General features: G+C 44.6%; 1 long non-coding RNA gene across 1 annotated transcript in view; it reads left to right on the top strand.

Annotated features, from left to right (window-relative positions):
• LOC144753771 (uncharacterized) overlaps positions 1-26,899 on the top strand; it is a 120,240-nt gene that overhangs the window by 7,001 nt on the left and 86,340 nt on the right. Inside the window, exon 2 of the long non-coding RNA XR_013594521.1 lies at positions 17,368-17,455. This is a non-coding gene — a long non-coding RNA (uncharacterized LOC144753771). The remainder of the gene's footprint in view (positions 1-17,367; positions 17,456-26,899) is intronic.

Raw genomic sequence — 26,899 nt, 5'->3', positions numbered from 1 at the left:
AGGTATCCTATTGTCTATTACCATATACTCCCTTAAACGCCCCTGAATTGAGTATTTATGGATTCCCCGACACCAGAGCAATGGATAGGATTACCTGAGAACAGAAGAAGGACAAAGAAGAGCCTTCACAGTGATAACTGATGACCTGCACTGAACTTGGTGCAAAAGCCTGCCTGGCTGCTGGTACCTCAACAATTTCAAAGACCCGGCTCGTCCAAAAGCTGTGCATCCTCCTCAATGCTTGGAGGACTGTCCAGCACTTTACAAACCATCTGCCATCTTCCTTAAGTAGGAGAAGCCATCCACATGCATCAGCATGCACTGACCACACTTGTCAATCAATCAATCAATCAATCAAAGCATTTGTATAGCGCGCTACTCACCCGGAGGGTCTCAAGGCGCTAGGGGAGGGGGTGGGGGGTCCGCTACTGTTCGAACAGCCAGGTCTTGAGCTGCTTCCTGAAGGCGAGGTGGTCCTGGGTCAGGCGGAGGTGGGTAGGGAGAGAGTTCCAAGTCTTGGCGGCGAGGTAGGAGAAGGATCTTCCCCCTGTGGTGGCTCTTCGGATGCGGGGGGCGGCGGCGAGGGCGTGGCCGGTCGATCGAAGCTGGCGTTTGGGAGCGTAGAAGTTGAGGCGGCTGTTGAGGTACCCTGGGCCTTGGTTGTGCAGGGCTTTGTGTGCGTGGGTGAGGAGACGGAAGGTGATTCTCTTGTTGACCGGGAGCCAGTGCAGGTCTCTCAGGTGTCCGGAGATGTGGTTGCGACGGGGGATGTCCAGGATGAGACGTGCTGAGGCGTCTGGATCCGCTGGAGTCTCTTCTGGAGTTTGGCGGTGGTTCAGGCGTAGAGGGAGTTGCCGTAGTCCAGTCGGCTGGTGACGAGGGCCTGGGTGACCGTCTTCCTGGTCTCGGTGGGGATCCACCGGAAGATCTTGCGTAGCATGCATAGGATGTTGAAGCACAACGAGGAGACGGCGTTGACTTGTCTGGTCATGGAGAGGGAGGAGTCCAGGATGAAGCCCAGGTTGCGTGCGTGGTCTGTTGGTTTGGGTGCACTGCCTAGGGCGGGGGGCCACCAGGAGTCGTCCCAGGCGGAGGGTGAGGATCCCAGAATGACGACTTCCGTCTTGTCTGCGTTCAGTTTCAGGCGGCTGCTCTCCATCCATTCGGCTACCTCTTTCATCCCTTCGTGTAGGTTAGCTCTGGCGGTGGTGGGGTCGTTGGTGAGGGAGAGGATCAGCTGGGTGTCGTCCGCGTAGGAGATGATGTTGAGGTTGTGCTGGCGTGCGATGGCTGCGAGAGGACTCATGTAGATGTTGAAGAGGGTTGGGCTGAGCGAGGAGCCTTGAGGAACGCCGCAGATGACTTCGGTGGCTTCTGATCTGAACGGGGGGAGGCGGACTCTCTGTGTCCTTCCGGCGAGGAAGGAGATGATCCACTCCAGTGCCTTCTCCTGGATTCCGACGTTGCTGAGTCGCTGTACTAGGGTACGGTGGCAGACAGTGTCGAAGGCTGCGGAGAGGTCTAGGAGGATGAGGGCCGCTGTTTCTCCGTTGTCGAGCAGGGCTCGGATGTCATCGGTTGCTGCGATCAGGGCAGTCTCGGTGCTGTGGTTGGCCCGGAAGCCAGACTGCGAGGGGTCGAGGGATCCGTTCGTCTCGAGGAAGGTGGCCAGCTGCTTGTTGACAGTCTTCTCGATGATTTTTGCGGGAAACGGGAGCAGCGAGATGGGTCGGTAGTTCTTGACGTCGGTGGGGTCGGCTGATGGCTTCTTTAGTAGGGCGCTGAGTTCGGCGTGCTTCCAGCTCTCCGGGAAGGTAGCGGTGTTGAAGGAGGTGTTGATGATGTCCCGCAGGTGGGGTGCGATGACAGCGTCGGCTTTGTTCAAGACGTGGTGAGGGCAAGGGTCGGTCGGAGATCCGGAGTGGATGGAGTTCATCGTGCGGACGGTGTCTTCGATGCTGCTCGGGGTCCAGGCGCGGAGGGTGGTGGTGGGGGGCGGTGGTTCGGTCGTTGCGTGCGTCGGTTGAGTGCTGAAGCTGTTGTGTATGTCCGTGATCTTGTTGTGAAAGTAGGGAGTTGCAGAGGTCTTGCGAAGGGGTGATGTCGTTGTTTCCGGCGTTGGGGTTGGAGAGCTCTTTGACGATGTAGAAGAGTTCCTTGCTGTTGTGTGCGTTGTTGTCCAGTCGTTCCTTGAATGCAGTTTTCTTGGTGGTGCGGATCAGTCGGTGGTGTTTTCGGGTGGCGAGCATGAGGGCAGTCATGTTGTCCAGTGTTGGGTCTCTGCGCCAGGCTTTCTCAAGGGCTCTGCAGTTCTTCTTGGAGCTCTTGAGTTCGTCGGTGAACCATGGGGCTTTCTTGCTGCCGGGTCTGCTAGGCGGGGTCCTCAGAGGGGCGAGGTCGTCTGCGCAGTCGCTGATCCACTTCATGAGGTTGGTGACCGCTTGGCAGGGGTTCGTTGCGCTGGTGGGTGGGTTCTTGCTCAGGGAGGTCGCGAGCTGGTCGGCTGTGATCTTGTTCCAGCTTCTGCGTGCAGCCTGTTGTTGTTGGTGGTGGATCGTGTCCTTTTGAAGCTGAAGTGGACGCAGCTGTGGTCCGTCCAGTGGAGTCCGGTGGCGTGGCTGAAGGCGATGTCTTTGCTGGATGAGAAGACGGGGTCGAGTGTGTGTCCGGCGTAGTGGGTGGGGGTGGTCACCAGTTGCTTGAGTCCGAGGTTGGCGAGGTTGTCCAGTAAGGTGGTGGTGTTGCGGTCGTTGTTGTTCTCCAGGTGGAAGTTGAGGTCCCCGAGGAGGATGTAGTCAGCGGAGGGGAGGGCGTGCGGGCTGATGAAGTCGGCGATGTCCTCGCTGAATTGTGTGCGTGGTCCCGGGGGTCTGTAGATGAGGGTGCCTCTGAGGGTGGTCTTGGGGTTGGTGTGGATCTGGAAGTGCAGGTGCTCGGCGGGTGCGAGGGTGTCGTCGGTGATGGTTGTGATGCGGATGGAGTTCCTGTGGACGATGGCGAGGCCTCCTCCTGTCTGGTTGATGCGGTCCCTCCGGATGATCTTGTAGCCGTCCGGGATGGCGATGGCGATGTCAGGCGCTGAGGAGGCGGTCATCCAGGTTTCCGTAAGGAAGGCGACGTCTGGAGCTGTGGTGTCGAGCAGGTTCCAGAGCTCGACGGCGTGTCTGTGGATGGAGCGGGTGTTGAGCAAGATGCACTTCAGGTGGCTGCTGCTGTTGCTCGTCGGGGTCTTGGGCGCTGCTGGAGTGGTGTTGGTCCGGATGCAGGTGAACTTGCAGGAGTTGCAGCTGAAGGGTCCGTGGGTGCGTCTCGGGGTGGCTTGGTAGCATTCCGGGAATCGGCCGGCGTTGAGTGCGTTGAGGGTGGCGGCGTCGTACGTCCAGCGGGTGGGCTTGGGTCTGCGGGGGCCAGGGGTCCTGGCACGGGGCGCGGTCCAGACGCGGACGGGCGCAGACGGGCTTACCTTTGGCGCACCTTCGGCGCTTAGTCGGCTCGCCCGCTGCGCGTCAACGCTGCGCGTACGCACGGTCGCCATTTAAGGCGAAGTGCGAGGGAGGGAGGAGCAGCTGGGAGGCGGGAGCGGGGAGGGTACAGAAAGGAAAGTGGGCGTGGCCGCACGCAGGCGGTGGGAATCGGGGAGCGGGGCACAGGGACACAGAGGCTACGGTGAGGCAAACAAGGGGAGAACAGCCAACAATGTGGGGAACAGACACAGAACAGTGGGGAAATAAAAACGAACTAAACGATAAATATAATCACAGTGTGCTAGACAGGCTGCTACGAGCGCGAATAAGCGGCGGGGGGCGGGGTCGCCGGGGCGGGCTCAGCGAGGCTGAGACAGCAGCGGGGGAGGACCGCACATGCAGCAGCTGGTGGCCGTGCGGCGCGGGGGTGTCCTAAGGATAGGTCACCTGTCTGGTACATTGTGTTGGCCATCAGGCCCACTAAGGGTGCAGCACATCTAAAGGAAATCTTTGTGGCTCTAGGAGGTAAGTCACATCTCTCTGCCAAGGTTCAATATGCTAGAATTTCCAGGAGCCCCCCCTGCACCAATACCCTGGTTACCGGGGCACTTGCATCAACTAAGGCTTGTTTGGGTCAATTCTGGACACCACCACAGTGGAAACTAACCTGCATGAGGGGTGGCTTCCGTACCAATGAGACCCATGATGAGAGTGACTCTGCTGTCTTGTTTTTCCTCCCCTCTACAGGTGTACTGAGAACAGTGAGAGCCTCAAATACAAGTTGGCAGCCAGCCAAACACCTCTACACCCAAGCCCTCCAGCCCTGGTTCATGACTCCTGACTGTGTCCCTTGGACTAGGCATCCTCACAACCTGAACACCTCTGTGGGATCCCCGAGACTTGTCCCCAAGTCACCCCTTGAAGTTTCTTTATTTCAGGTACCATTGACTTTAACAGTGTGGCGCTTAAGGCTACCAACCCGACCAGCACCTCTGCACCCAGCCACCCCAAGGGAGGTAAACCCAAACTGCTGGTGGTTCTTTGGACCCTGACCCCTAAGTACCTCAAGTCCTTAAGGGCATCTCCAAACACCAACTACAAGTAAATGTTTGCTGTGTATGTGTTTCCGCACATAATATTACGGTGTTCGAGGCTCATACCTCAAAAACTGTTATTTGAGCATTTTTACTGTTTTCTTGTAAAATCCATAACACCAAAAGTACTTACCTGATTCCAAAGATCCTGGTGTCTAAATTCATGTAAACATTGGTGGTCTTTTTCTAAATCGGTCTCTGATTTCTTCTTGAGTGTGTGTCTCATTAATTGACTCTATGTGTATAAGAAATGCTTAACACCCCTGTATGATAAGCCTTAACTGGTTGTGTACAAATGGAGCACTTGGGAATAATAAAGTAAGCCCTGTAACCAATAATGGTCTTATGGAGTTTTTGCATGGTGTGCCTCTACATTGGCACTAGTACATAAAAAGCAAACTTCCTATAAAACTCCACCTTGTGTGATTCTGGTGAATCTTTTTTGCCCTTGATAAAAATGGAAATGCCTCTTTGATTCATACCCCATATCAATTGGTGGAGAGATGTTTTCCTCTGCAAGAAAACAAGGAATATTACCCCACAATTCACGTATAGAGGGGTATAACATATATATGAAAGCTTGGATGAAATTACCATAGGCAATGGTAACGGCAAGCCCAGAGACGTGTACAAAATATCAGTTCTGATATTGGTGAAACATCTTGGTTCACAGATAAATATTGTTATGGAAAGACACAAATTCTTCAACAGAAGAATTCTTGCATTCTCCGTTCTAGCTCTAAACATCTCCTCGCCACACCTAGATTAAAAAAAATACGTTCTGGTGGGAAAACCTTCCAAGTCTCCGCTTCCTCTCATTGGAACAGACTTTCCATCTCCATTCGGATGATACAGGAAGAACTCCCCTTCCGTAGAGCGCTCAAAACCTTCCTTTTCTGCTAAAAACTTCTCCCCAGTTTCTGATCCAGCTTAGTATACCCAGAAGCGCCGGGACACCCCGTTGGGGTAGCTGTGCGCTATATAAAAATTCACAAATAAATAAATAAATAATAAGAGAACCCAGGCCAAGGGTAAAAAGGTTAGAAATTATGTAGCCTCTCTAAATACTCTAGCCCAAACTTGTGACTTTGATGACTTGACTTATTCTGTTATCAGGGATCAGTTAGTAGGTTGCACTAATGATGCTTGACTGCAGAAGAAGCTTTAAAGTAAAAATCCTATGTTGAAGGAAGCAGCGGATATTATTGAGTGTGGAACACACTTCTGGTTGCTCATAATTCTGTATGTCGTAATTGTGAGAAAAAAGGGCATTTTCCTCGCATGTGCAAAAATGCTAAAATACATGAAGTCACTGAGATGCCTGAGATGAGTCAAATAGCTCCAAGTAGTACCCTCTTCTGTGGGTGTAAAAGCAGGTGGATGGAGTGGTTGATGGGGGCCAGATCAAAATGCCTGAGTGTGAGGTTAAGAGTGGTGGAAAGAATCTTGCGGTTTCGGTGGATTCAGGTTCCCCCTTCACACTGGTGGGTGATAACAATTGGGAAAGGGCATATGGGAGTGAGAGCATCATATGGTTACCGCCTGACATAAACCCAGAAGGGTTGAAAATTGTTCTAATTGGTTATACAATTATGAACATTAATTTCAAGGTGAGAGAGACTTTGTGTAAGAATTACTCAGCTAAATGTGAGTACAACCTGCTTGGATGGCATTACCAGAGGGACTTTGGGATTATTCTTAATTCAAATTCCACTGAGCAGATCCTTTTGATTGTGAACATTGGTGACCATTTGTGAGTGGTTCAAGATTTTCATGACATATTCAGAGATAAATTTGGTCTTTTGAAGTATTTCAAACCCAGGATTATTTTAAAGAAGAATGTAAAGTTTGTTGTGTATAAGGTGAGGAGTGTACCTAATCTATGCTGAAACCCTTACAGGAAGAGTTAGATACATTGTTACATATGGGCGTTATTGAGGAGATAGAGTACTCATAGTGGTTGGCTTTAATAGTTTTGGCTCTAATAGACAATGGCAACAAGCTGAGAATGTGTGTGGATCTCAGGGACATTTATCAATGTAGTTGGTTTGATCATCAGCCCATACCTAATATTGCTGAGGGCTTGGCCATGCTAAGGATGCCTGTGTGTTCAGTGTGATGGACCTTTCAGCTGCATACCATCAAATGCAATTACATGAAGATTTGAGAGCACTCACATCTTTTTTCACACCTCTAGGTGCATTTAGGTTCATAAGATTACCTTGGTGTGGCTTCGGCAGCAGCGGGTTTCCAATGGCTTATAAAGGATGTGTGAAGGGGATTGATTTGGTGATGTTTTTCCAAGAAGACATCCTAGTGAATGGCAATCACAAGCAGAGTCATGATTAGCTAATTACATCATTGCGACAACATCTCCTACCAACAAGGAACAGATTAGGTCATTGTCGGGCCTGGTGCAGTATTACTGCAAATGTATCCCCAAGTTTGCTAGTGTGAAATTCAAACAATTAGACCCCAGATGCATTGTGCAGCACACATAAAAGTTACAAATCGTCATTTTTTAAAATGATTGTTTATGTGCAGGAAGGCACACCTTCCTGCACATAGAAGGCACACCTTCCTGCACATAAACAATCCTTCGTGGCAATTTGCTGTTTCTATGTGTGCTGCACAATGCAGCACACATGGAAACAGCAAAAACGAGGAGAACTAAAGCATTTCTCCTCATTTCCCCATGTTAAGACCAGGTTTTCCCTAATCTTACTTTTGGCACTGCCTCCTATTTACACCACCCTTGTAAATAGAGGACAGCGACAAAATCAATGGGGGTTGCGGCAGAACACCCACCGCAACACCCATTGCCCACCTCTTTCACGCTAAGGGGGTCATTATGTCCGCCTGTCATCCTAGCGGGACTCGGGACCGCCCGCCAAGAGGGCGGGGGTCCCGGGGATGCTATTAGGATGTGCCCGCCGCAGTGGCGGGCACATCCTGCATGTTAAGCATTGTGGCGGGCGGTGCTCTCAGCACCGCCCGCCACAATGCTGAAAAAGCACTTTCACATTTGCATTTACATACACCGCGCGGTGCCTGCCGCTTTGTAAATGCAAATGAAGGGGGGTACCACAGGTACCCCCGTGTGCACCGCCCTACTCTCCTTCACTCTGGGGGCCCGCAAGGGGCCCCCAGAGTGAAGTTCGCCTGCCTTTCCGTGGCGGCATTGCCGCCAGGGAAAGGCATTGCCAAAAGCACATCATAATATGGCTGGCGGTGTCTGATAGACACCGCCACCATATTATTCCTTTTCCGCCCCGGCCGCAAGGCGACCGGGGCGGAAAAGCCGCGGACGGCCTTTCCGTCCGCCGAGGTCCCCCGCCATACTAATATGCCGGGGGGGGGGGAAACGAGAGTGGATGGCGGGCGGATTGCCCCCGCCATCATAATGGGCCCCTAAGTCTAGTGTGAAGGGTGCACAGTCAAAATATCTAATCCTAAATTTCGACTTACACAAATATCGAGTTGGAAATATCGAAGGTAAAGGATATCGATGTCAAGAATATCGTTGGACAGAATATCGACCCTAAGGTAAGTAATATCGATTTTTTTTATATCGATGTAAGTAATATCGATGTTAGTAATATCGATATCAAATATATCGATGTTACTAATCTCGATGTTACTAATATCAATATGTATATTATTGTTATGTATATTTTATTATGTATTTAATATGTATGTGTTATATGTTTTTTGTTAATTATTCTACTTGTTTTAAATTATATGTATAATATTTTTATATGTTAATAATGTTGTTTTAAGTCAATTTTGTGTTTTAGTACCGGAGCGGGTTGTGGGTTTATAGGGGAATAGGGTGGGAAGTAATTTAATTATATTAAATTAATTATACATTTTTAGGATGTATAAATTAATTTTAATTAATTTTTGTATTTAAGTTCTGTAGCGGGTTGTGGGTTTATGGGGGAATTTGGTGGGAAGTAATTTAATTGTGATTATGTAATCATTTATTTTCATTTATTGGTATTGTTAATTATTTAATTTTCAATTAATTATTAATTGTTAAAAAAATGTAATTGGTAATTAATTTTTTATTGGTAATTATTTTTTTATTGGTAATTAATTTTTATTAATTGATTAATTGGTAATTATATTAAGTGTATTAATTCCTTAATGATGTGTGTTGTGAGGTTATAGGGTAAGTAATTTAATGGTAATTAAGTAAAAAAGAAAATTAGTGCTGAGTATTTATTATTAAATAATTGTTAATCAATTATTATTTGGTCAATAAATGTTTCTTTTTTTATTAATTGGTAATTAATTAATAATTGGTAAATACATTTTCTTTTATAAAATGTATTTGTGTTAATCAATAAATTATTGTTAATTAACTGTTAAATGTTTTTTAATAAATAAAGTTTTTTGCTATTTATATTTGTATTATTTCTTTTATTTTTATTTGTTAAGATATTTTTAATAATTATCATTTAATTATATTTATTTTAATTGTTGATTAATTATTAATTGGTAATATTTTTTTTATTATTTCTTGGTATTGTTAATTCATTTGTTGTAAATTAATAATTAAATTGATAATTTTTACTGAAGAAATGTTATTTTAATTATTAGTAAGTTGTTTTGACCCCTATGCTATCCAACACTTTCCCTACTGTTGCACCCTCTGGAGTTGGAATAGTAATTTTAACCCCTACGCTATCCAACCCTCTCCCTACTGTTGCACCCTCTGGAGTTGGAATAGTAATTTTTACCCCTACGCTATCCAACACATTCCCTACTGTTGATCCCTCTGGAGTTGGAATAGTAATTTTAACCCTACGCTATCCAACACTTTCCCTACTGATGCACCCTCTGGAGTTGGAATAGTAATTTTTACCCCTACGCTATCCAACACTTTCCCTACTGTTGCACCCTCTAGAGTTGGAATAGTAATTTTAACCCTTACGCTATCCAACACTTTCCCTACTGTTGCACCCTCTGGAGTTGGAATAGTAATTTTAACCCCTACGCTATCCAACACTTTCCCTACTGTTGCACCCTCTGGAGTTGGAATAGTAACTTTAACCCTTACGCTATACAATATATATATTGTTTTAATTAATTTAGTTTGTAATTTATTCAAAATTATTTTTTAAACTTTGTTATATATAGTTTTGATAATTTTATTGATATTATTGTTGAATGCATATGTATGTATTTATAAATTATAATATGTTTAATAATAATTGATAAGTTATTAGAGTAATTAATTGTAAATAGTATATATATTATATTATATTATATGTTTATTTATTTGTATATTATATGTTTCATTTATAATGTTAAATACATTTTAAAGTATGTTTATGTTATTTATATGTATTATTTATTTAACTTTATATTATTTTTAAACATAAAAAACGATATTTTTTACAACACCATTTTTTACGATATTTTGTTTTCGATATTTTTGCACTTACCTTAATGTAGATAGGACTTCGATATTTGTTATGTCGATATTCTGCCTCCGATATTTTTGACGTTGATATTTCCAACGTCGATATTCTGTCAGTGATTCAGTGTGAAGGGGGGCCTTATTTACAAGGCAGCGTTTAGCCACATTAAGTACCTTATTGCCACCTTGTAAATAAAGCAAAGCCCTTATCGCCACAGGAACATCGCATAAAGTCATGTTTGTGTGGCGATAGGGGCTTGTAAATATGCCCCTTAGTCTATTTTTCTAAATTGATTTTGGTATTTTTCTTGTGTTGTGTTTTCACTTGATAGCTTCGTGCTGCATAAATACTTTACACATTGCCTCTAAGTTAAGCCTGACTGCTTTGTGCCAGTCTACCAGATGGTTAAGCACCGGTTAATTTAGTGACTTTTGCGGTTCACCCTGGCAAGGATTGTGGTTGTTGACTGAGTGGGGCTGCCAGCCCCTCAACCAAGAACCCAATTTCTTTCAGGGAGGTAGTCCATGAGTGACTGCAGTTAGCTTAGCTTCAGCAGCCAGTTGGACGATCAGCTGGGACCACTGCCATCCCTTTCATGAACACCAAGGAGCACAAGTGAGGTTCAAGGGGAGCAGGACAAACTGAAAATGCTGCTGATCCATCATGAAACACAGTTAAGGCTTGTATGTAGGTTAGATCAAAGAAAATACATGCCCTGCAAGCCCATAAACACCATCCAGCCTCCTGGGTCAAGGGCAGAAAGAATTTGAGCAAACTTGAAAATTTGAATTTGTTCTTCCACTTCCGCGTTCAGTGATTAGAGACCCAAGTTATGCCTGCTTCCCTCATCCTTTATCATGGCAAATAATCAGCAGGAATAACAACCCATTCTGTAAGAAGAAAACAGGTTTTCCAAAGACATCAATCCTTTTGGATTCTCTATCTAAGGGAGTTGGTCAGGAGTGAATTAGAATGCACCTTACTTGCTAAGGCCTGTGCCATGAGACTTTACAGAGTAGGAGATTTAATGAGAAAATCATTGTCACAAGTTGGTCTATTGAAACTCCTTTTATTAAAGTTTTTTAATTTCACACTTTGTAGCAACAAAACAGTAACAGCAGAATGACTGTTGTTACTTACAGTAAGGATCACCACAACTATACTTGAGGCCCAGCCCATTGTCGAAGGTTGTAGTATGTCTTGCTGAAGTGAAATTGCAGCACAATGTGCACTCACTGAGGTTGAGAGTATGTCTAGGGGCCATGCAGGCAATGTCTGGAGGTGCTTCTGGGCAATGGGGCCCTTGTGTGGGATGTGTGTGCTGTTGGAACAGTAACTGCAGGGTTTTGGCAGAGGGTATCAAATGGTAAGGGCCCATCGCCGGTAGAGGTCTTGCCTGTCAGCAAGTGCGACACCTGGTAGAGCTGAGTCACTAAGTAGTATGTTTCAAGAAGGGGGCTAAACCCTGCCCTGACCCACTGAGAGCTGCAGTTAACAGAGTGCTATTCGATGTTGTTTGTCAGCCCATGGGAGTTCCCCCAGCATAGTGTCCAACTCTCTTAAGAAAGGAAAGGGGGGGCCGCTCAGCCCCCACGCACACATGGCTGGGCCCGGCCCCCCCTCACCCGCCCTGATTGGTCTGTGGGTCCCGCCATTGACCCGGAGGCAGTTTTCACTTCCGGGACAAGGAGACGGGACCTCTAGCAAACGGGGGGTTTAAGAGCCTGGGGAGCCCGGGAAGCGTTCTCTTTGTGCCTGCGCTTCCCAGGCTCGCTCCTCGCCCGCTGTTGGGCTTGTAATTTTCCCCACCCTCCATCCCCTTTTAGCAGAATCCGATTAAGAACATTGGTAGATATCCTCTGAAACGCTGTTCAAAACAGTAAGTATAGATGTGTTTTCTTCCTTAGGCCTTTTTCCCCGTTTCCAGGCAATGTTAATTAATATGCTGAATTGGTTGTGTTGTTGCTGCTGCATTAATTGTTTTTCCTTAGACCCTTTTACCCTTCTTAGATTATAATGTCGTATTTATTATGTGGGTCAGGCGGTAAGGTCATAATCGGTGAGCAGCAATTTAAGGTCCTTAGGGGGGGGCGCGGCCCCATTCACGAAAGGGGTCGCCCAGGGCGAGGGGCCACTGGTCTCTCCCAGAACTTCAGGGGCAGGATATCCGCTCACTTGGTAGGGTGCGGGGAGGGAGTCACGCTTTCCTCAGGCTGGTAGCCACCCCACACACACACTATGACGTCATCGAATGGCGCGAGTGTAAGGGCCCTCCTGTTATGGTTAAATGGAGTTCACGGAGCGTACGAGGGCAACCAGGCCCTTGTTGCGCATGCGCATCTCGGACATGAGAGCGTAGCTGGTTAAAAGGATCTAACACGGTTAGCGACCTTGCCGTAGGACCAGGAATTATTAGAATGCAAAATTGATATGAGGATGTTCGATTCGGTTAGGAAACACGCTCCACATCCTCCACCACTGCTTCTCTAGGAACTCTTTCCTTGTCAACTACGCCAAGGCTGCCTATCAGAAACTGCTGAACCTGAAAAAATTTCATCTTTGACTCTGTAGGGCAATCCTTGAATACAGCAAAAGCACTGAAGGTTGCTAAATGGATAGCCAACTTCTTACACCAAACATATGTTTTATGAAAAGCAGTGTAAGGTTCCAACCTCTGATCTGGTCTAGCTACACCACTCATGTATTTATTGTACTCTAAAATGAACACAGATTTCCGCACATCAGCGACCTGACTATAAACAGTCACAGGTGAAGTTCGTTCATCATGTATGGTAGCTAACATGTAGACATCTCTCCCGTCAGAACATTTCACACTTAGAAGTTCATCGATAAACAAGGCACTGTACTGCCCATTCTCCATTTTTTTACAAACAAGTTATTTTTTGTAGCCTTTATGGTTAGAGCAGATTGTGCCACAAGAAACAGTGTCCACTTTGAACAATTTCCTGAACAATTGCACACCAGTGTAAAAGTTATCCATGTATAAATGGGAACCTTTGTTAGAACGTCCTCTACCAAGTTCCGACACAATTTTCTCACTAACTCCGAAAGTAGGTGACAACCAGTGGTGGGTCAATAGTGGAATCCCTACCAGTGTACACCCTGAAATTATAGACATATCCAGTACTACTCTCAAACAGCATATACATCTTAATTGTTCCTCTTGCTAGGAATGTACTACCTAAAAACCTTCAGGCCCTTGAACAGGACCAAAGACTCATCCACAGCTATTTCTTTCCCTCAAACATAGATCCCTGAAAATGGATCTACAAAGTGATCAAGGACAAGCCAAACCTTAAAAAGACGGTCACAATCAGGGTGATCTCATGGCAAGATGGTCACAATCAGGGTGATCTTGTGGCAATGCTAAAGCATTACCAACAAAATTCAACATCCGAAGAAAAAGCAAATACTGATGATGACTTATGGTTGTAGGAAATATAGCTGTTGCCAGCAAGGGACTAGTAGACCAATATGAAGACAGTGACGGATTCCTTATCAGGCCCATCAAAAAGTTAAACCCAAGAACTTCTTCAACTCATCCAGATTTGTGGGAGTTCTCCGGGTAGCTATAGAGTCAGCTCAACAATCTCATGCAAAAATACATTGTCTGTAAACCACTGAAAGAAATTTATAGGCAAAGGTTTTTCAGTATTCACTTCACACCTTGCAACACCACTATAGGTAGGCAACACTGGCTGGACCATGTTTGGGGCAACCCAGAGTCCATCACTTGCAATGGGAAGCCTTTCAGCCCCACGCTGCACTATTGGCACATCAGTGTCTTCGTCTAAAAGCGGCACTTCTGAACTGAGAGTGGCTTCATCATCAGATGATTACCCTTAAACAGGAAATTCACTGCCAGAATCCTAGCTTTCCTCAGATGCAAATTCAGTCTTATTATCATGATCAGAAGAAGACTCGAAAAGTATACCAACATCCAGCTGTGCAGTCATCCTGCGAGACAAAAAGCTAACAAAACAAATTATACAAACAGGAGAAGGATACACATTAGATTAAAAGATTACAAAATGAGTTGCTTAACAAACTCAACTCCACAAACTGCAGATCTGCCAAAGCTGCACTCGCAAACAGGATTCATCAACAAGACAAAGGAAATGATTGGCTCTACAATGAAAAAAGAAAATTAAAACATGCATAAACATTATAACAAAATATCAAAAGACACTCATATTCCCCTGAAACGAGACGTTGCACCGTCATAGGGAAGGAAACCTTACCCCAGAAGCAGATCTCCCACCACATACACAACCTTATTCCCAGGTGTCTCAAATGTTACCATCCACCTTGAGGCTCATTCAATCACAAATCTCTCAAGGGGCAAAATCATACCCCAGAGAGCAGATATGCCATGAAATGCCCAATAAACATAAATATGGGCCCCCAAGGGGACCGTGTCTTCCCCAATGGGTAACTCCCCTTCAAAACATAACTTCCTTGTGTCTAAACCGTTGTGTACCTGAAATGTAATAAAATGGAAGAATGAGTATTAGACCTAACACCCTTAGGCTGGTCTTCCCCCAAACCTTTTGACTACTTGCCTTACATTTTGCTGGATTTTTTCTTCTGTTGGCCTTGAGACTCTGTGCACTTTACCACTGCTAACCAGTGCTAAAGTGCTTGTGCTCACTCCCCTAAACATGGTGTTATTGGCATACCCTTAATTGGCATATTTAATTTATCTTAAAGTCCCTAGTAGAGTGAATTACATGTACCAAGGGCCTGTAAATTAAATGCTAGTATTGGGCCTGCAGCACTGATTGTGCCACCCACATAAGTAGCTCTTTAAACATGCCTCAGGCCTGCCATTACAGAGCCTGTGTGTGCAGTATTATAGTGTACTGCCGACCTGGCAAGCTAAACCACTTGCCAGTCTCAAACCTTTCTTTTTTATACATTAAAGACACCCTTAGGGTAGGCCATGGACAGCCCAGAGTGCAGGGTGCAATGTATTTAAAACACAGTTGTTCTGGTCGTGAAAACTCTAAAATTCGTTTTTCTCTACTGCAAGGCTTATATCGCTCATAGGGTGACATTGGGATTACCGTATTACATTTTATAAGCGTTATTTCCAAATAGGAAGATATAACTGGTTCATGTTTGGTGTCCCTAGAATCCTAATTTAAAATCCTAACTAATTGTGCAGTTGGATTTTAAATTACAATTCTGAAAAAGCCACTTTTAGAAAGTGTGCATTTTCTTGCATTAGCCACTTGGTGCCTGCAGGCTGTCTCTGGTCACATAGCGGTGTGTAGTTGGAAGTTGGGCTTTGTGTATTTCACCGGACTAGGTCCAATATCTATGCAGGAGAAATTCACTTGGTACACCCCTGGGAGAAACCTACGCTCATCAAGCGCAAATCTGGTAACCACCACTAGATTTAAGAAGACCAGGACAGGTGGCAGAGCCTTTGGGGTAGCAGCCTCACGACTCTGGAATGACCTTCCCCCAACATCAGACAAATCAAATTTCTGTTTTTATTTAGGAAGAACCTAAAGACTTGGCTCTTCCCCAAAACCAGATAACCAAGCAACCCATACTGATAAACAGGCTACAATACAATACAATACTAACCCAACAACACATAAAGGGAGCTTAGGTGTGACTGAGTGGGGTAGCCTGACAAGATGGGAGGGAGGAGTTAGATCCAGCCTCACTTTCATCTGAATAGGCTGTGTCCTGTCCCCGAACAAAACTGCCTACCCCCTGTGGTTTTTCTGGAGCCAGGGCTAGCAGGGCATCTGTGCACTTCAAAGTCTTGTCTTTGAAGTTCTCCCCCACTTTAAAAAACACCACTGGACCTCAGACACCGCCACTTCAGAATACTTTCAGACCTGTGGATAATCTGCCAGGAAGACGGACTGCTGTGCTGCTGAAGGACTGCCTCTATGCTTGACCGATGCTCTTGAAATATCTCTGTACTGGCCTGCTGCCCTCTTTGCCGGTGTGAGAAGGTCTGGACCTGCATCTTTTGAACCCAGAGTGACACCAAGGGCTAATTGGCTAGCCTCCTGATCTGAAACCTCAGGGGCTTAACATATGTCTAACAACTTGCACTTGGACTTGCCATCTGTGCGTGCCCTCTGCCAAGTGTTGCCACCCCAGTCCTGGATCCTTGGAAGTGGACCTGAGAATCGACGCATCTTCTCTGCTGAGCGGTGCATCCTTTGGCTGAACTGATGTATCGCTGCTGTTGCATTGATTGGACTCGGCACAAAAAGTCTGCATTTCCCTAGCAGTCTTTGGAACCGACCCATTGCTGATGGCACAGCGAATCACTGACCCAGGTCCTAGCATCTCTCGTTAACAGCCGCTCTACGATGACCTCCACATTGCAGTTCCTCGGTACCAACGCATCGCCAGCTGCGTGCTTCATCCTCGACACTCAGACTTTGCATCGCTAGCCCAGTTCACAGGATCTTTGATGGCGATGCAGCAGAACCTCACACCTCAGCCTCACCACATATCGGAACTGAAGCATCATTTCCACTGTGTGACACTTCTTCGCCTTGGACCGACACAACACTCCGCAACCAGGTTTTAAGGTACTTTGTTCAGTGGGCCTAACAGGGGCCGTGGACTCAGCCCATGCTCCATTGCGGCCAGCCTGAACTTGTGACCTTGTCCTGGCCAGGGCTAAAACCAGATATCCCTTGTTGGTGCTTTGTGCTTTTTGGTGCTATTTCATCTTAAACTTTTAGAACTCAATATCTCAGGTTCTACTAATTGGATTTTTGTGGTTTTGGTCTTGTTTTATTTATCGAAATCTACTCTATTCGAAACCTTTTAGTGTGGTGTTTTTCACTGTTGTACTATTTGAAGTGTTGCACAAATACTTTGCACATTGCCTCCCAGTTAAGCCTGACAGCTCTGTGCCAAGCAACCAAAGGATGAGAACAGGTTAATTTGGGGTTTTCTTCTGCCTTACCCTAACTAGGATTCTGGTTGCTACTTGAACAGGGCTCACACCCCAGTCAACCAGTAACCCAATTTCTAATAGTGAGCAATTGTCCACCTGCATTGTGTATTTGGGGCATAATTGAGATTATAGGGAGTGCCTTGCAACACCTCCCACACACAATCCTACAAAATTATACACAACAAGCATTCATGCAGCACAAGCACTTTGATGAACATAGCACCAGCACAATTGCTGTATCAGCAGTTTTTATGAGTGCTCTTCCCAGAACTGGGTATCTTTTGTGGAAATTACAAGATCCAGAGGTAAATAAAAAAGAAACTGGGCCTTGTTGGTGACCTGAAGAAAGTAGGACCAAAGGGCTAGCGAATGTGAATTCTCTACAGCTATTCTAATTTTTTAAATTTTTTGTTTTATAGTGAACAAGGGACATTATGCTGACGCTGAAATACTTTAGCTGTCCATGCTGTGAATAGTGCCTGATCTGTTTAAGTCTGGAAAAACATGGTATTGTATACTTCTTTTTGTATATCATGAATCAGATTAAAAATAATAACTCCGCACCAAAGGCATAGTGAAACCATTTTTGTTGTGCACAGTTTTATATACGTAAAACTCGACCCAAAGGTACTGGTTTGCTTTACATGAACTTCAGTTAAATTACACAAGGATACATTCGTTTTTTTTAGGTCGAGCCTAAAAAGCGCTTGCCCTGTCGCTTAGCAAACTCTTGTAAATGCTTTGTAGGGTTCAACTCCGCCTATTGCTTGCCATTTCTTTTTATGTGTCTATGTCAGTGTCCTATAAAAATCCTTCCTTGCTAGTGGTCAGTCCTGCATCTTTATCCCTCCTTTTTCTCTTCCATTTCTACCACCGAGCAGGGACTAATTACTGTATCGTTACACTACAGTTCTTTATCTGTTCTTAGGGGAACTATTTTTTTCTTGGTTTCCTGCTCTGTTACTGTTTGCCTGTATTCCGCTTTGGCACCATAGCTGCTTACATTGTAATATAGCATTTATCCCTCCCACCTCCTCTTAATTCTACAGTTGTGTTAGTGCTGCCTCCTGTGCTGTACCTCCCGCTCTGTTGCTTGGTTTTTTTTTTTTAGCCTTTTTGCAATTTTGGACATTGACCATCAGTTGGGCTTCTTTTGGTAAGATATTAGTTTTTTTTGGGCTTCATTTTAGGGGTAGGGCTTGTTGTTTAGTTGCTGTCTAGTACTCCTCTGGCCATTATGAGCTGGTCGGGCTATTTCATGCCTATGGACTAGGGCAAGGCTCCTTATTTTGATCTGGCAGCACTTTAAATATTCTAAAGAAACTTCTCTTTGTAAATATTTTAATTGCTTTTAACTTTGACTGGTTTTGTGTTTGCAAAGGGATAAGCTCGGCACTCTGCGCTTCATCGTTAAGCATGGTTCTGGGGTGCCAAACACCAGCCTCCAGGCGGCTTTATGCTGCCTTTTTTTCTGAGGTGAGGCAGGCAAACTGCAGGTCTCTCAGCAGCCACTGCACAAGTTACACTTTCTCTGCCGCAGAGCGGCTTGTTCATCCCACTGAAAGCACTGTTTAAAACCATCCCCACCTGCACCCCTAAAAATTATTTACAAACGCATTTAGGACTGTGCTGTTGTTGCAAAGCTTGATCAAGATTTGACCTCTTATGCACATATACAGACAGGATAAAGTACCAGTCCAGGTAAGTAGATGAGGGTATAGCTCTGAAGCGGACCTCTGCAACATTATAGAGAATAGAGCCTTTGGCTGAGACCTTGACCTCTTCCCCGTGATACCAGATACAGCCAGACATCTTGCAGTCCAAAGTACTTTCTCTTATATAATGCCACAACCTGAAGAACACAAATGCATGCACAAACACAAATCGCATCAGTTTGTTTTTAAGAAAAATGCGCTTATTTTTTTCACAGGGTAGTACGTTTAATTAATCAGCTAACAAGCGTCTGGCTAGATTTTGTAATCCGACTTCCCTCATCCTTGAAATGCCAAGCTGCTGGTTCGAGCTAGCAGCAAGGTGTGCCCATCAGGCTTTGCTTTGTTTACATACCTACTGAGAGAAATGCGAGGACAAGCATGGAAACACATAGAGCATTTGTGACCTCTGACATTTACTTAAATGGAGCATTACGGAGCCAGAGGTTTACGTAAATGAGCATTAGGTTATATCATCAGTTTACATAAAAGATAACTATGATGTTGTCAAGAAAAGTGGTAAGGTGGCTCACTGTGATGTCAGAACTGTAACGATATCAGCCACTCTGGTGTTTTCTATTTCTGCTTGTGCATTGTTACCTGTAAAAAAAAAGTGTTAGAGAAAACAAAAATATATGTCACATGTAATTGCCTAAAAATACATGTTCTTGGTTTGCATTCAAGTAAGGCTAAACAGTCAAATGAACCATTCCCTAGAATCTACACACCGCAGTCCAAAACAAATCTATTTCACCCAGAATAAGGGATGCCCAGGTTTTCATTGAGCGAAACCCATTATAAAAACAGCAAAAGACACAAGATGATGGACGGAATGTTGCACAATGGCAAAACTTTCACCCCCAGTCACAGATCCATCGTTATTTTCCTCACCAAGCCACCCCAGTTCAGACATGGCCAAATGCAAATCAGTCTTGACCCTGTGCCTCATGGGAACAGTCCAGCCCGAACTGCCAAGCCATGTCTTTCCTGGACCGGAATCCAGCATCCTAAAACCGGTTTCTGGCTATCAGCCATCTTCAGCCAGGATAGCTTGACTCCAGTGGCTTAGTGAGCAAGGGACCCACGTCTGGGCATACCCTTCCCACATAGGTTGAACAGCAAAACACACAAGATGATGGACGGAATGTTGCACAATGGCAAAACTTTCACCCCCAGTCACAGATCTGGGTTTAATCCATCGTTATTTTGCTCACCAAGCCACCCCAGTTCAGACATGGCCATATGCAAATCTGCCTTGACCCTGTGCCTCATGGGAACAGTCCAGCCCAAACTGCCAAGCCATGTCTTTCCTGGACCGGAATCAAGCATCCTAGGACCGGTTTCTGGCTATCAGCCGTCTTCAGCCAGGATATCTTGACTCCAGTGGTGCATTGCATGATTTCCATATGGCCATGTCTGAACTGGGGTGGCTTGGTGAGCAAAATAACGATGGATTAAACCCAGATCTGTGACTGGGGCTGAATGTTTTGCCATTGTGCAACATTCCGTCCATCATCTTGTTTGTTTTGTTATAAAAACAGAACAGTGTTTCCAAGTAAAAAGCTGAATATAAATTCAAAGTTATTGCAGCGTCGTTTTAAACATCACTTTGCCAGCCAAAGACCAACATTTCTGAATATACAGTCCTCTATAATATACACATTAGCTTCTGGAGTGAACAACCTCGATCATCTGCTGCACAGCGTTATGGCTATTTTTCATTTGCATGGCATCAAACAAAAGTGACTTGGGAGAGGCAAGGTGTAAAATAACAAGACGTCCTGATTTTACTTAGGATCCTGCTCTGGTGGAACTAAACATGATAATCAACAATGTAAACTGGGGAAGGCATTCATTCACAATCTGAATATAAATGTTTAAATGAATTGTTAACTATGATTCCGTACTAAAATAAAGTCGAGAAAAGGACATGAAAGGTCATACCAATCAAATCAAAGAGCCGGATTCCGGCAGGATTTGTTTGTATTTCTGCTGCTGTTCACAGCATTAATGGAAAGAGCAAAAGAGAGTGGAAGGGGGAAATACTGCTTACCTACAAAGGAACCATTTTTTTCTGGTGGTCTTCTGGTGCTTTACATATTCCTTTCTAACTATTCTGTGCAGCTCTCACCACTATCTATTTATCATGCCACATAATTCCACTACACAAATACTTACACATCACACACAATTCCACAACTAACAAATTCCAATTCAAAACACATAATTCCATTCCACACGACATACATCCACTCCACTCTTAAACCAAAACACATTGGTAAAAGGCATTGTCATTTACAACACCAATAGCTCTAACTCTCGCAAATGCGAGACCTATTGCATTAAAAGCCCTTGTTTCTTTTAGGCATGGGTAGATTAAGTGATTTGTGCAGATTCACAGGAAATTAAGTCCACACAGAGACGTGTGCCTGTTTCCCCCCTTCTAAGGTCAGCAGTTCTGGCCCTAAGGTCACATGTCCTCTTATATTTTAATAGTCAGGAGAGGATGTAGCCTTATGGCTAGAGCGGTCGACCTTGAAGCTGGGGAACCTGGTTCAAGTCTTTGGCAATGACGCTCAACATCCTGTGATTCTGGGCAAATCACTTGATCTCCCCGGGCCTAAAAAAAATTAATTTGTCCTTCTGTAACAAAACTGGTGCTCATGTAAAGCGCTCTGAAACCCTATGTCTCGGGTCTAGTTCGCGCTATATATAAATCTAAAAAAAAAATTTGTAGAAACACCGGAAGATATAGCAATTGGAACTCAGTGGGGGAATAGTTTGCTTTTTTATTGTTCATACCTTTGATTATTTAAATGATTTTCTTTGCCACACGCAGAGCATGTCTTGCTCTTTTCTAGGCAGGGAGGTCCTTTATGCTGTGTATTGCCACAGTAGTCACACAGTCTGACTTGCTTCCCACTGGATGTTTCTTTTTACAGAGTGCGGGCTTCTACACTGACTTTGCTTTGTTTTGACTTGATCTGTTCGGATGTGCGTGACAACTCAATGTGTACAATTTTAGCATCGCTAGTAGGGGAGCGCGCCCAAAGGCTACCTACCATCGAGCCCAAAGGCATTCTGGCCATCCTGAGGATTTCTTTGCACAGTGCGCATGAGTGGCATCCTTGAATAATTTGTACTCCTAGTTCTTGCTCTAGATTTAGGAATTATTTTTTGCTTGCCAGTCCTTATAAGCACACATAAAGGGGCACATTTACAATCCCATATCGCCACCATAACGACACTTTTAGTGAAGTTGTGGTGGAGATAGGGGCTTTGCCTTATTTTCAATGCAGCGTTAAGCCACTTAACGTGGCTTAACCGGGCCTTTTAAATAAGGCACCCTTTCACGCTGTACTTGCGTGAAAGGGGAGGGCAATGGGTGTTGCGGTGGGTGCTCCACCGCCACACCCATTGATTTTGACGCTGCCCCCTATTTACAAGGGTGGTGTAAATAGGAGGTAGCTCCAAAATTAAGACCAGGAAAAACCTGTCTTAAACAGGCGAAACGAGGAGAAATGCTATATTTCTCTTCGTTTTTGCTGTTTCTATGTGTGCTGCTTTGTGCAGCCTTCAAGGAAACTGCAACACATGTGCAGGAAGATCTCCCTTCCTACACATAAACATGTTAAAACAAATAACATTTTGTAACTTCTATGTGTGCTGCATTAAGCAGCACACATGAAAAAAAAACACCATTTAAAGATTGTTTATGTGCAGGAAGGGACCTTTCTGCACATAAACAATCTTCCCTTCAACGCAGACACCCTTGCACTATGGTGCAAGGGTGTCTGCGTTGGCGCTAGGCAGCTAAATTTCATGCCAGAGCAGGGGGAAACACAGGGCTGCACCAAATTCTTGTAAATAAGGTGCAGCCCTGCATTTCTAAAGTGATGGAGCGTGTTGTTAGCCTTCTTGGCTTGAACGACACGCTGCACCACTTTGTTGTGAATATGCCCTAAGTGTCTGTGGATTCATTCGGACCGTGTTTTGTCTGGCGTATAACAAATCTCGAGTAATCTGGACAGATGAATGTGTAGAAAGGGAATTACAAACTTGGCAAGGAAATGTTACTAAACTTTAACTATGGACGTAGGAAGACCTTTCATGGACTCATCCTGGGAAGAGTCATGTACTGGGAGCTCTCCTGCCAGATACAGGATGAAGATTTTATCGCTGTTACTATTGCGGTGTGTAAACTGAATGTAACCTAACTAACTAAAACCTCTTTGTTAAACATTCATGGTGTTATGTATATACCTTCTTAATCAGCAGAAGAGCCGAAATCCAGTTTAATAACTCAAAGCACCATGCTGTTTGCGCGAGGCAGCATGTGCTAATAAATAGTTTATTTTAAATGTCATGCATTTATCGCATTTATTCCTGCGATGCTGGATGATGTCAGTAGGTGGCACTGTCGTTTTATTTTTATTGCTTTTTAGTTTGATCTCGCTTATGCTCTGCAAGTTGTGTTTAAGTGAAGCCATTGGGTGTAGCGCTGCTTTGGCTGTGACTGAGTAAACACGAAGGAATTTGGAACAGTCATCAACTGACATGCGCAAACATAGGATCTTTATATGACCTCCGGCAACTTGGTACATGCATAACGCAAACCTCTTAGCCAGATTTTTTAAGCCACCCAAATCCACTTTGTGTGGCTTTGAATGGTTTAAAAATCAGGAGTAAGGCAAATCGCTGAGTTGCGTTACTCTGCCCTGGGCAGGCGTTACATTGGTGTTGTGTGGGTGTTCCCACACAACTCCCACGGTTTTTGACGCATTCCCAGATTTCCAAGGACTTGTAAACCTGGGAAAGCACCAACATCTTACGTCTTCCCAGAGAGGCGTAACGTTGAGAAATATCTTTATTTCTCCTTATTTTTCCTCTTTCTATGTGTGCTGAGGAAAACGCCTCCCAGGATTGTTTTTATGCAGAAATGTGCCCTCCCTGCACAAACAATCCTGCTCACAACGGAGGCAGCCTGGCACCATGGGGAAGAGTGCCTACTTTGGAGCTAGGCTGCCAAAACGTCACAAGGGAAAAGGACAGGAATGCACAGTTTTGGATTAATACAGCACATTCTTGCCCTTTCTCTATGACGGAGAGCAGTGCAACAAGGTGATTTGCCGCACTGCCCTGCACCACAAAAATATCAATATTCCCCGAAGAGAGTTATAAAAGGAGGGGCGTCCCTCTTGGCCACACCACACATCCACACTCTGGAAAAAAGTAAGTAATTGCAACAATCATTACACAGATCACGTTTTTAAGTGACAACATTTTGTCAGGTAGTTTTAAAGACAATTGCTGAACTGTCTCTGAATGTCTACTTGGAAAAAGTGTCACTGTTTTTAAACATTTAAAAAACAAACATGACATCTGAATATGATTGGTGAACTACAAGAATAAAATTGAAGACAAGTTGTATTTGTTAAGTCCATTCCAGATGTCTGAATCATGAGTCTCAAAGCACTTGCCATCCCATTCTCACTGTAAGGCAGATGGCTTCAATCTGTGGGGTGCGACCCCATCTGGGGCTGTAGAGTCCTGGAATCTAAAACGTTTGCTCTTTGTTTTGGAAAAAGACAACTGTCCCTGGGTGGTTAATTCTGATTGTTAAAATGCGTCATCTGAAGTTTCATTTATTGAGTCTTCTGTGCTGTGAAACGATGCCGGGCAGATAATCCTTCGTGCCAGGCTGCCTGCTTGCCTGAATGAAATGCAAATGTGCGCTATGAGTTAATTTGCAAATGTAAAAGATGCTTGGTAGCAGTTCTGGCTTTAATTGCTCGAATTACTCCAAGCATTGGGATGGCAAAGATGTGTTTCTTTGTAGTGCAAAGAGTTAACAACTGGGCTGTGAAGTGTGTGCTTTTAATCTTAATTGTACTCACACAGTGCTTAATACCCCTGAGGAGGTATTGAGGGGACAGTTGTGTAAAAAACAATTGCTTTACTTACGGACTGATATCACTAAAATCTACATTGTGGAATCACCTTATTATCATAAAACTATTTGCCCATTTTGTATCAGTCTATCTTATACTGTGTGTAATGCAAGTATAAAATAATGACTTACACATTCACAGTGCTTTCTTTCACAGGCTGTGACCTCGTAGCACTAAAAATACACAAGTCAGCGCCAAGAGACCATTTGGTGAACGCCCGCTTAAGAAATGGACAATAACATAGCATAACATAACCAGTCACTATTCTCCACTGCACCAACCAAATTTAATTCTATGGCGCTCTGGTTACACACAGACCTCTGCAGTGCATTAACTAATAGAGGTTCCATAATGCGCTACAGTGCATTTCCCACTGAGTAACAACTTTTTAAAATGTATTTTTGTTTTAAGTTACCCATTATTTTATATGTATCTACCTGATGGAGAAAGACCTAAAAAACGAAATAAATATTTTGTGGCTTATTTATAAGAGGCTTGTGCCGCTGGGGCATCACATTTTTGGAAGCTCCAGCGGCACAATAGTCTCAATCATATTTATGAGGTGACACAAAGTCCCCCTGTGTAGGTTTGCATGGCCTCATAGATATGTAGTAAGACTAAGCAGCACAAGTCACTGTGTTGCCTAACTCTGCATCAAGAAGGCGTTCCATGGGCATTGCAGTGTATGTTATCACGCAACCCCCATTGATTTTGACGCTGCCCCCGATTTACAAAATCATGTAAACCTGGGGCAGCACCAGAATCTTATGCCTCCCCACAGCGGGTGTAACAAGGAGAAATATTTTCAATTCTCCTAGTTGTTTACCCTTTCCATGTGTGCTGCATTCTATAGCTCACATAGAAAAAGGAAAACACCTCTCTGGATTGTTTTTGTGCAGGAATGTTCCCCTTCCGGCACAAAAACAATCCTGCCTACATTGGCACTTGGCAGCAATTTGTGCGCCAACGCAGAGGGAAAGTAAAGGAATGCACCGTATTTCATAAATAAGGTGCATTCCTGTGCTTTCACATTGATATAGGGCAGCACAGCAAGAAGACCTGCGTTGCCGCCCTACGCCAATTCCTCTTAAAAGAGACCCTTTATTTTTAGAAACACCTTTGACCACACCCCCATGCTCACGGACCTTTCGTTTGCTAAACACTGTTTAATATTATTTGCACTCCGTAAAAATTATTTGTTGTGAGAATTAGGGGCGTTTATGGTTGTCGACAGTTGTCGATGATCAGGAGTACCAGGATCTAGACATTTTTGTCAGGATGAGGTCCTTATGCCTAATCAATGTTGATAGAGGGGTCTTGGCATCAAAATGTTTAAAGACTTCTACTCTTAGGCCCTGATTTAGAGTTAGTAGGAATCCATGTGCTTTTTATGGCACCAGATAAATGACAATACTCTGGGGAATGTTATTTTTTAGGAAGCAGTTGATTAAGTCAGGTTCCACCATCAGTACTTACCGGGAACCCTGGGTCGACAGATCTTTTATTACCTGCTGAGAAGTCTAAAGAGGAGTATCATTAACAATTTACCAAAACCAATAACGTTAACTCAGAAAGATCACAGATTCCAGATTTCAATTTAGGGGATTTATTACAAAGCGAAAACAGCTGAATATACAGGCACCTCAAGACAAGGTTGTAAAAATACATAGGAATTAGTACAAAACCGAACCTACAGATTAATCTGCTCGGGTGGATCATGAAAAGAATAAACAACTCTAGGAAAAGAACACAAGCAAGGACTGCTCCAACAATCCTTCCTAGTCATCTGTGACTAGGAAGTGAGAAGCATTAAACTATCCCTACACCATCTCTATGGTGACATCGCTACCTAGCATTTCCCAGGCCAAGTCAGTAAAAGGTGCCAGCTTGTGAAGACTTCCTAAGAAGCACATTCACAGAGTACATCAGGTAGCCAAAGCTACAGAGCTCGTTTTAAGATGCTCTTTTCCAGATCGATCTTCTGACACCCTTTTCCTAACTCATCCTGTCTCCTTCTACCTCTCCTCCCTCGGGGCTCTTTTCCTAATACAAAAATGCAAACATTTAAAACATGCCCACAGACCACCTCATGCTAACGGACACCTCTCCTAGGTAGATTTCCACCATCCTCTCTAGATGTAGTCCGGTGGAGAAGTGTGGCTCACTGGTTAGAGGAGGCAGACCTGGAAGCAGAGGTCAGCCCGGGACCAGGGTTCAATTCCCGGCTCGGCGGGGTCTTGAGTCCTAAAATCTCCATGGACTCGACAATTCTCGCTCCGGTGCCTACT

Source organism: Lissotriton helveticus, chromosome 5_1 (assembly GCF_964261635.1).
Source record: "Lissotriton helveticus chromosome 5_1, aLisHel1.1, whole genome shotgun sequence".
NCBI lineage: Eukaryota > Metazoa > Chordata > Amphibia > Caudata > Salamandridae > Lissotriton > Lissotriton helveticus.
This window is presented reverse-complemented; position numbering and strand designations above follow the sequence as displayed.